Source organism: Chenopodium album, chromosome 17 (genome assembly GCF_948465745.1).
Source record: "Chenopodium album chromosome 17, dcCheAlbu1.1, whole genome shotgun sequence".
Lineage (NCBI taxonomy): Eukaryota > Viridiplantae > Streptophyta > Magnoliopsida > Caryophyllales > Amaranthaceae > Chenopodium > Chenopodium album.
Window position 1 is genome coordinate 45341024 of NC_137850.1, and position 10784 is coordinate 45351807.

The window sequence follows — 10784 nt, forward strand, 5'->3', positions numbered from 1 at the left end:
TGTTTTACGCCATGTTTATAGGAATATTACGAATTTGTTATAGAAATACTTGTACAATAAATGTGTTAGCTAATGTACCTTTAATCAGAAAAAATTTGAGGGGAGAAACAATCAAACGCCATGATCTTGATTCTTGAACACAAAAAGAGGAAGCGACAATCATATAAGAGGAAGTATAATATTTGGGTGAATTAAGCAAGCATAATCTTGATTCTCTATCTTGACGTAAAATTGTTGTCATTGTCATTTTTGTTAACATAGGGCTCTATAAATTTGACAACGTAAACTCTCTCAATCTCCCCTTCTTGTGCTCTAGGAATCTAACATGATCTCACACCTATCCTAAAATAAGCTTGGTGAGATTCGACCCCTGACCTCACACCTGAAAGTCGGAGAACTAGCTCACTACTCTAGCCTCATATCTCAGACCCACTAAAGATATAAAAGGGCAAAGGCGTTATTCCTTGAGAATCGGGTGCATACCTAGTGGTCCCTTGACTTCTCTATAAAAGAGTAGATCTAGCTAATACAAATAAACGAACTCACAAACAAAACACACATACACCAAATAGAACCAAAAGTTTCCAATCTAATTTGCAAGCATGCAATGCTATCCTGCCCCTCCAACTCAAGGGTGTCCTCAGCAGCAAGTTTGTCCTCCACAATTCATCCCGAACCACGGGTATGGAGGCGGCTTCTATTCCGGGGGTGACGTTAACCATTCCGGCATACAAAAGAATGGAGACGTCAAAGTCGGAAATAGCAAGGTGAAATCCGGAGGTGTTGATATTGATTCCATTGGTGGTAACCATAACAATCAATGTGGACAACAAACCACCGGCAATATTTCATTAGGCAATATTGGTTGTTGATTACATAAATATCAATTTCATGCCCTAATATTATTAGACTTTCAATCGAATATATACTTACTTTTAAAATAAGACTGCTTGAACACGAGTGAAAATTCTGCTTATGTGATAGACTTTGCGTCTATTATTGTACTCATTATGTATTTACGTGTTAGCATGTACGTACGAAGTATTACTTCGTGTTATCATCTATTATATATGAAAATTAATTACTACGACAAGTATATATTATTCCTTATTCGTCTATTGTGAACCTTTTGTTCTAAACTTTTAGCTATAAAAATAATATCTAATTAATTGTTTAGTTCATTTGTGCTATGATTTTAAAAGTACAAATTCTTTGATGAAAAAATGGCATGATGATGAAGTTGACCAAGTGTGAATCTTAATTTCGGTTAACATATACCAACTATTGTATTATTATTTGATAATCATGTTTATTTTTAGTAGTAAATGTTCATATTTTTTTTTACGTATTCACATGAGATAACTCTTATGAATAATGTGTAGACAATTATATCCTCTAAAATATTTATTTAATTAATTAATTACCCCCATTAGTATTAATTAGCTCTTTTTTAAATTCTTAAAAATAGTGTGCAGACATTTATACCCCTATAAATATTTGTTTACATACTTTCCTTATTAATGCTACTAAGTACTAACAACTAAATTTGTGATGTAAGGCCAAACCGAAAGACCTTCCCGAATGTAATACCTCGTATTTTTATACGTATTTTACTTACAATAAGTATTTTAAGAAGTATTTAATTAAATTGAAATGTTTTATTTAAAGTATTTTAATTATTTATTTTAATAAGTTTGGAAATATTATATAAAAGGAAAGTTTATTTGATTAATTATTTTAATTAAGTTGGGGAATTTAATTTAAGGAAAGTTTTATTTTAGTAAAGTTTTATTAGGGAAGGGATTAGGAAAATTAAAAGAGGAAAGTTTTGGGAGAAAGATTTCTAGAGAAGGGGTATAAATATTCAACACATGAGGCAAATCAAACTTTGCACAGAGTGGAGAAAATCCAAGGTAAACTTCTCTCCCCTTTCTCTTTATTTTTCTTTCTCTTTTTCCCCTTCCCCTTTTTCGGCTCCCCCTCACCGCCAGCCGACCACCACCAGCAGCGGTGGCCGCCAGCAGAGCCAGCCACCGGCGCCGGCAGCAGCCTGGTGGCTGTCGGCTGCCTCTTCATCCGAAAAAAAAAAATTGATACTTTATTTTTAAAAAAACCAATTTAATCCTAGATCTAATTGTTAATTATGAGTTTTGGGATTTGATTTTGATGTTTGATTATGAGTATTATGCTAATTAATTTTCAGATTTATGTTTTTAATTAAAAAGCCCCAATTTTTGAAACCCTAGGTTCTTAATTTATAAATTATCGAAGGGTAATGATATATAATGGGTTAAACTTTTGATTAAAGTATTTTAAGGCTTAATTACAGCAAGTTTTCATTAAAATATAGTGCTGGAATTTTTGGTAGAGCATTAAAAATCAAGTTTCTTTAAGGAATTTTAATTACCCATTAATTGGGATTAAAGTATGATGTTTTAAATATAATTTCAGCTTATTTTAATTAAGTTATGAGGGGTTTTATAATAGTATATATTGCTGGAAATTTGTGTAGAGAGGATTTTAATACTCTTCTATGATTTTAAATTGTAGGAGATTTCGAAGTGAGTGATTTCTATTAATTGTGGCGATATTAAGATCGTATTCAAGGTACGTTCGCGTACTTAGCATAATTTTATTGATGTAGTAGCATGCTAAATGTGCTTAATTGATTACAAGTAGTATCATGCTAGATTTGAAATGGAAATTATGAATTGGTTGTTGTTAGTGATCGAATAATGAGGCATGATTTATTTGTGATGGATTATTGGTTGGAAAATTATAGTTTGGAGTATTGTTTATGAACCACATATTTATTTGTGGCATGTTAGAGAGCATGTTTAATTAAACTAAATGTTTAATTTGGTTTAGTTTATTAAAAAGGAATTTTATTATGGTTCATATAATTTTTATTGATGCTATAAGCATGAGGAAGGAGCTATTTAAGTGTCTTTGTAAACGAGGAGTAAATTATGTTTTTGGTGCCTTAGTGCACTTAAGGTGTTTTCAACACCGAGGGATAGAATTTGTGGCGCATTATGCGTTTAAGGTGTCTTTGACACCGAGATAGAATTAAAAAGGGTTCAACATTAAATACTATGTGGTCACTAATTATTCAAGAATTAAATTGGTATATTTGATTGTTTGATTAATTATTGTTGATTGAATGATTATGGTTTGAGAGTCATCACCGAGTTTAATAATCTGTAAATAACGTAAAGTGAAAGAGATTACGCACCAAAACTCTTGGAACGTATATACCTTGAGTATGAACATATGGGGGGAGTTATGGGGTTTTATATTTAACCATAACTTCTAATGGAGTACAGGACGCTGTACATTCCTTTTTATTATTATTATGTGCAGGAATTCCGCCACCTATGAGTGGTTATTGATGCTGGCACGGTTAGCTCCCGTGTCAGTAACCTCAATTTATTTGGGGGAGGTTAGGGGGAAACCCGTTCGATGCGTAATCAACATTAAATAAATTATGTAGTGTCTAGTGAGAACTTTTATTGATTGTTGTATGCTTGAAAAACAGGTGCATCGAGGTAAGTTGTGTATTGATAGGGAATTTGTATGCTAGTGTGTTAATTATGCTTATGTACTCAGCTTTGCTGATTGTGTGTTTTGTGTGTTTGTTGGCCTTGTCTTTATCTTGGCCCTATGATGACCCATTTTTAATGGAGAGTAGTGGAAACAAGTAGAGAGAAGCTTTTCAGGTGATGAAGCATTCATGAATGGGCATGAGTGAAGAGCAAATCATGCTAGTTTCTATAAATATATGATGTGTTTAATGCTTTAATTATTTATGATATTATTATGCATGCCTAACGCAAAAGTTTTAAAGTTGGTTTGGTTTTAATAAGGGCTATGATGGTTCCAAGTTGTAGGTCGATTCTATTTTACTTCGTTGACTTTGGTTTGACTTTACTTTCGTTGATTGACTTTTCAAGTTGACTTGTTTTGAATGGTTTTGAAATTAGTCTTCCGCTGTGTGTCTTTGATAGTTGTCTTAACCGTTTTCACGGTGGCGGTAATGTCTTAGATATTCCTATTTAAAGTTTTAAACAGGACAACACAGATATTTTAAAAGAAAGGAATTTCTAGGGTATTACACCGAATATTGCTAGCTATGGCGCGCGCATCGCGTATGTTAGCCACCCTAGTATTACTAAATGTTCATTTTAACATGTTTATTTTTTTATTACTAAATGATCATTTTTTTTACATGACCTTAATTTTTACTAAGTGTTCATTTTATAGAGTGATTTAGCCATCCTATAACTATATAATAATCATGCTCATTTTTAATATAATAAATGTTCATTTTATTAACATATTCACTTTATAGCACTAAATGTTCATTATTTTTTACGTGTTTATTTTTTATTACTAATTTTTTTTTAATGTGTTCATTTTTTATTACTAAATATTCATTTTTATACGTGTTTATTTTTTATTAGTAAATATTCATTTTTTTCAAGGTCCAACTAAGACTTATTGTGAAGAATATCATCTATGCGACAATGCTCGACTAACATTTACGGCAGCCTGTAAAATAGGTTGAACAAAAGCAAATTCCTATTTTTGCATCAAAAGATCAACATCATATAAATATATGGCTTTGGTATTTCTCCAACAATTATATTCAAAGTTTTATGCGAAGATAAGGTTAAAAGTGGTTAAGTGGGCTTATAACCACATATATATTCTCTCCTAAGGCATTGTTTCAGGCATAAATGTTGCTCAAAAAATATTCCATGTTTCTCCAAAATCTTAAATAATATCTGTACGAGATAGCTCCTGCCGAGCTATCACCGGGCTAAGTGTATGAGTAAGGTAACACAATACCAATTGGTTGTTGGTGCATTGATAGATTGGAACTGCACTTGATAAGGAGGACCCGTATTCGATCCAATACAACAACAATTGAGAGGGGAGTGAAACCTAACCACCCAGAAGGCCAGAATTGATCCCCAAATTCGGATTAGCTCAAAGGGTGAAGCGGGTGGAACACAAAAAAAAAAAAAAAAAAAAAAAAAGGTAAGGTAACTCAAATACACAATCAATTCAATCAAATTCAGGTTACCTGAGAGTTGCATAGTTAACACGGTATGATTAATTAACGTACCAACATATATTGACATATATTGATACTTGTGTTCTAGATCATTACTTGTAATCTTATAATCCTCGTAAAAAAAAAAAAAAAAAAAAAAAAAAAAAAAAAAAAAAAAAAACTTATAATCAAACGAATTTTGTAAACTTAATATGCATATTTTTTAAGAAGGTGACCATTCAATGACGAGGTGCTCATTTTCAAATTGTTCATCTAACTAATCTAGAGTGACTAATACTCTAATAGTAGAGCTGCCAAGGTTGATCTCCTATATAAACCTGGGTTGTTTATCTAGGGTTATAATTGTCTTTTCGCGTAGAAAGTAAGGGGTATGAAAGTGAATTCATTAGTTTACAGAATTTTGCTTTCTCACTGTCGTAAAGTCCCAATCTTAACTATGATTTGTTGGTAACTATGGTTTGTTGGTACGGTGTTAATTTTACATCCTCAGAGTTTAGTGAAATTCGAATTGACTTTTCTGGTAGGTGGAGCGGCAGCCGGAGTGAAGAAGGTGGGATGCTTTTCTCCTCTCATCCCCTACAATGGCCACAACAACCACCTTTGCCGCTTCGCGGCGATATCGGCCGGCCGAACATTAAGACACCCTGGTAGCAAAATATGTAAAGTGAGGTCATATCAACCCTTTAGGGGAAGGTATAATAAAGAGGGTGGTGGTTAATCGCCGTTATCGTGGTCGCCGTTAGCTAGTGGTTGTGAGGTGAAAATTGCATAGTACACTAGGGTGTACCATGCTCATGGTACACCTAGTGTTAAATGATGCGTTTTTTACCTTTCATTTGCAAGTTGTTAGTTTGTTATTTAAAAAAAAAAAAAAAATCAATCTCTTCCACAATTCATGGGATTCAACGTGATATTTTCCATTTTTACATAACTTTCAAAATTAAATTTCACAATATTTCAATTTCGGATTAAGAGTGAACAAAGTTAATTTATAAAGAGTTTTGTAGAGAAAAAAATACAGAGCAAATTATGAGGACATTGTAATCGATGGATCGGAAGAGGTAATTTGATTTTATTTGTTATGACTAATTTCAGGATTTTGCTTATTAGGTTGATTATATTTTTTTATTATTTTGCACGATTATTGTAAAATATCATTGTTTTTTTTTCAATTTTGATATTTATGAATTTGAGATCCATATGACAAAGGTCGAAGATGATGTTCTTTATATTTTGTCAAATGTTGAAGATGGTGTTCTTTATAAATTGTACTTATATTCATTATTATAATTATTGAACAATTATATGAATGTTCTTTATTTTTATCCTTTATGTTCTTTGCTTCGATGTTCTAGATTTATTCTGTATATTCTTTGAATTATTATAATATTTTTTTAAATAAAATATCATTTATTAATTCTATATATTTTTATAATATTAATTATCACTAACTACGTATATTTTTATTTAAAATCAGAATCGTGAAGGTTGATGACGATATTCTTTTGAGATCTCCTCTATTGATGATTGTTTTTCAAATCTAAAGAAATATTCGTAATATTATTAAAGAACATGATAATATTATGTAATGAACATAACTTATATATATACCTACCACGATCCAAAGACAAAATTCAAACAACATTTCACAATAAGCAATGAACATTATGTGACGATAAAAGTACATTGCAATTACAATCAGAGAACATGGATATTTAAAATAAACTATCAAAAAATCTAATAAAAATCATTATATGACATAATTATGGACATAAGGAAAAAGATATAGTTTTAAAAAATAATTGCACATTACAAACAACTATAAAGTACATCATATTTTCTAATAGAGAACATTATTAAATCACATATAGAACATCACAAAAAATTTATATATACCAACCCTAAAATGAATATTGTAACTATATATATTAATGGTGAAAAATGTGAACGAAATAAAAAAAATGAAAAATAAAATTTTGAAAATGAAATTTATAAATTTAAATTTTGAAATATTAAAACGGAATCGTAAGTTATTTTTAGGTGAAATAATTTTAGAGAATAAAATATATTTTTTTTTATAAAGAACATTATATAGTCATATAAAAAACCTCATAAAAAGTACACAGAATAATCATTAAAATAAATATTTTAATTAAATATTTTTTTAAATTGTTGAAAAATATGAAAAGAATTTTTTTTTAAAGAGTGGGAACGAAATATAGTATTTTGGATAATAAGATTTTGAAAATGAAATTAAAATTTTAAAATTTGAAATTCAAAACAACTGCGTTATAATTCAGGTGTACCATGTGCATGGTACACCTGGGTGTAGGAACCACGCATTGGTTGTGAGGTGGGTTGAATACAGTAGGAACGGTGGGGTCAATCTAAAGGAAGAAGAAGACTGGGTTTGTAGAGGAGAGAGAAGGAAGTGTAGTACTATTTTTGGGGTTGAATATGGCGAATGGTGAAGATCAAAGCCAAAGTTCAAGATTCAGAGCAACCAAAAAATGAAAAAAAGAAAAAAAGGAAAAGTACACTGAAGTTGAAGACAAAAGACAAGTACCTAACTCTAGTTGAGCAAGTATGAGAAAACAAAAAATAAAATGAGCTGGTGAACTTGGGTTAACTCCTAATGGCATTGAGCAAAATTGTTTGATGGTCCGTCAAGAGCAACTTGCATGTGGATTGACTGAAAAAGTGAAACTCCTCAGCGCAATCCAATTGTTTATTCTTATTTTGTGCCATTTAATTACAAGAATGCCACTTGATAAACAAAAAACGTTTGTCAAAGGGATCAACTTGTATTTGCTCGTTAACTTGTCACAGGTTAGTGAAGGAGTCAAGCTATGGGTAAGGGAAAAACACCCCACCCCAAAAGAGTTTTGCCTCATGGTGTGATAATTTTATATCATAATTGTGGCCTGCTTTATATTTTTTAAGGTAAGATGAAAGACTCTACTAAACTGACACTTTTCTCGGGTTTAATCAGTGCTTGAAAGTAGAGAGGGGAATTTAGGGGATCCCCTACTCCCAAGGGGGAAATTTGTAGTTAGTGGGGCTCAAACTTGTGACATCAAATTCACAAGGTGAGTTTCCCACTAACTTCACTAAGCAGACCTTACTTGATATGTACAATATTGCATAAGAATAATCTAAATCTAAAGTAGGACATCATCCTAGGCCTCCCGGCCTAGGATAACTAGGAATATATTTCATGTTTTTTTTTTTGGTGCTCACGAGGGGCTAGGCTCCAAGAAATCAAAAATAGGAATATATTTCATGAACGTTAATCATATTGATTGGTTAGATGCTTATATTCTATTAATCAAAATTAGTAGTACTCTTCCTTTACCCCTCTATAAATTGGTAAGTTCATCAAGCCAATCTTACATAAAACCATAGATTATTATATACAAAAAAAATATTATAAACAAGCTAAGCTAATCTAATTAAGCCTCCTCAAATATAGAAATCATGCAACAACAAATAAAAATTCTACAATGTCATTCTTCAAAAAAGGCACCACAATTTGCTTACGTGGCGAAATTTGATTGGCCCATATTTAGTATTTTGATTTTCTTTTTGAATAATTTTTAATGTTCATAACGTATTAAAATTGTATTTATATTATGTATTATTTTTAATACATATATTATTTTAGATTTACATAATTATAAATTAGAAAATCTATTTTTAAAAAATAATTAGTTTTAAAACTTTCATACATAATTGGTAGTGGGTTTTTTTTTTGACGGAAAGTATATCAATTATTATCCTAAGAATTTTTTTTATTTTTTTATTTTTTGAAAAAATTATCCTAAGAATTTATTTATTATTATAATAACCGAAATTTATCCTACTTTAAATATCAATAATTATCTTACAATTTATTTTAAATACTATAATACCAAAATTATACCTATTTTATATCAGTTATTATCCTAAAATTTATTTAATATTTTAATTAACAAAATTTATCCTATGTTAAATTATGTTTCATACTTCTGAGAATGAAAAATAGAATGTTTAATTCATTATTAAATCTATATTGCAATATAATTGTGTCGATAAATATGACAATACTACACTATTTAATTCAAATTTGAGAAACAAATTAATATTAGACATGACCTAATATAATAAAATATATGTATTTTTCTTACTTTATATAAGAGGTCGAATATTTGTTTTAAACATAAAAAAGATATATGTAGCTTATTATATTTACCTATAAGTATTTCAAGTAATAACCTAAACTTTTATAAGTCATAACATTTTTATTTGATGTTATTTAGTTAGTGCATTCCCTTCTTAAAGTATGAATTGAATGTCTAATGGTCTAATAGGTATTAGTTTACACTTTATAAATGGAAATATTACTATCTTTATTTTATAGTTGCAACACTTTCATAAAATAGATTTATCACAATAGTTGCAATACACTATAATAGGAAGCTAGGTTTTTATGGTGAAAATTGTATTATTACATTTATCTAAAACTCATGACCCACTTGATTATGCTCTTAACAACCTCTTAATCCCATTTTAAAATGTATTATAACATGTGAGGTCCACTTTTTTTTAACTACCGTGATTAAGTTTATGTTATAACTATAAAGAAATGGAGGAAGTATGTAGTTTTTTCTTTTAAAAAATATATATAATTACATAAATAGAATAATCATGTACATGTTATTTATAGAATCTAATAATGATGAACGATTCAAGTTAAAGAATATTTACGATTACTTCTAAATATAAATCATAGTAGGCAATTTTTTTTTTTTATCTCAGTGTCATGAAAGACAATTATTTAAGAAGTTTTATTGGAGTAAAAAATTGTTTTAAATAACAAATTCAGGTAATGGGATAACAAAATATAGGTCATTACCTTTTAGTTGATGTTATTACTACTACTACTACTACTACTACTACTACTACTACTATAATGGTTGGGAAAAAGGACTAGCTGCATTGAATGTATTATGTTCTTAAGATTTTGAGAATTGATATAATCCCTCAATTCCTAAATGTTTCGATTCACTTTACATTTGTATGGTCTCCAATGAACATCTTTGACCATTGGCTACGTATAAGTAAAATTTTAAAAAAGTTGATGTTTTGAAAAATTATCATAAAAGAAATCTAATAAGATCAAACTTGTTAATTGTCTTTCATGACACTGAGATAATATAATTGCCTACTATTATTTATATTTGGAATTAATAGTATACATTCTTCAATTTGAACACAAATTTTTATATGTGGCTAGTTGCACCGTGTGGCCGATGTTACTCAAGTTACTCAGTTAGGGGTTACTCGAGTTACTCGATCAGAAATTACTTGAGGGGTTCGATCAGGGGTTACTTAATCAAGGGTTACTTGAGGGGTTCGATCAGGGGTTACTCAATCAAGGGTTACTTGAGGGGTTGGTCAGGGGTTACTCGTTCAGGGGGTTACTCAATCAAGGGTTACTCGGTCATGGGTTATTTAAGGGGTTACTCGAGGGAATATTCGGTTAGGGGTTACTCGAGGGGTTTGGTCAGGGGTTACTCGGTTAGGGGTTACTTGAAGGGTTACTCGGTCAAGACTAACTCGAGTCACCCCTGACCGAGTAACTCGTGTAACCCCAGCCACACGTTGTGGCTAGTCACAAAGAAAAATCCCCCAAACCTTCCTTTTATAGTGTGTTGTAACTATT

The 10784-nt window shown here is 30.4% G+C and overlaps 1 long non-coding RNA gene across 1 annotated transcript; it reads left to right on the plus strand.

Annotated features, from left to right (window-relative positions):
* Nucleotides 1–389: 389 nt before the first annotated feature.
* LOC145589892 (uncharacterized) lies at nucleotides 390–6504 on the plus strand. The gene is made up of 3 exons (XR_014101830.1): nucleotides 390–1913; nucleotides 2551–2607; nucleotides 3692–6504. It is a non-coding gene; the product is annotated as an uncharacterized LOC145589892 (long non-coding RNA).
* The last annotated feature ends 4280 nt before the right edge of the window (nucleotides 6505–10784 follow it).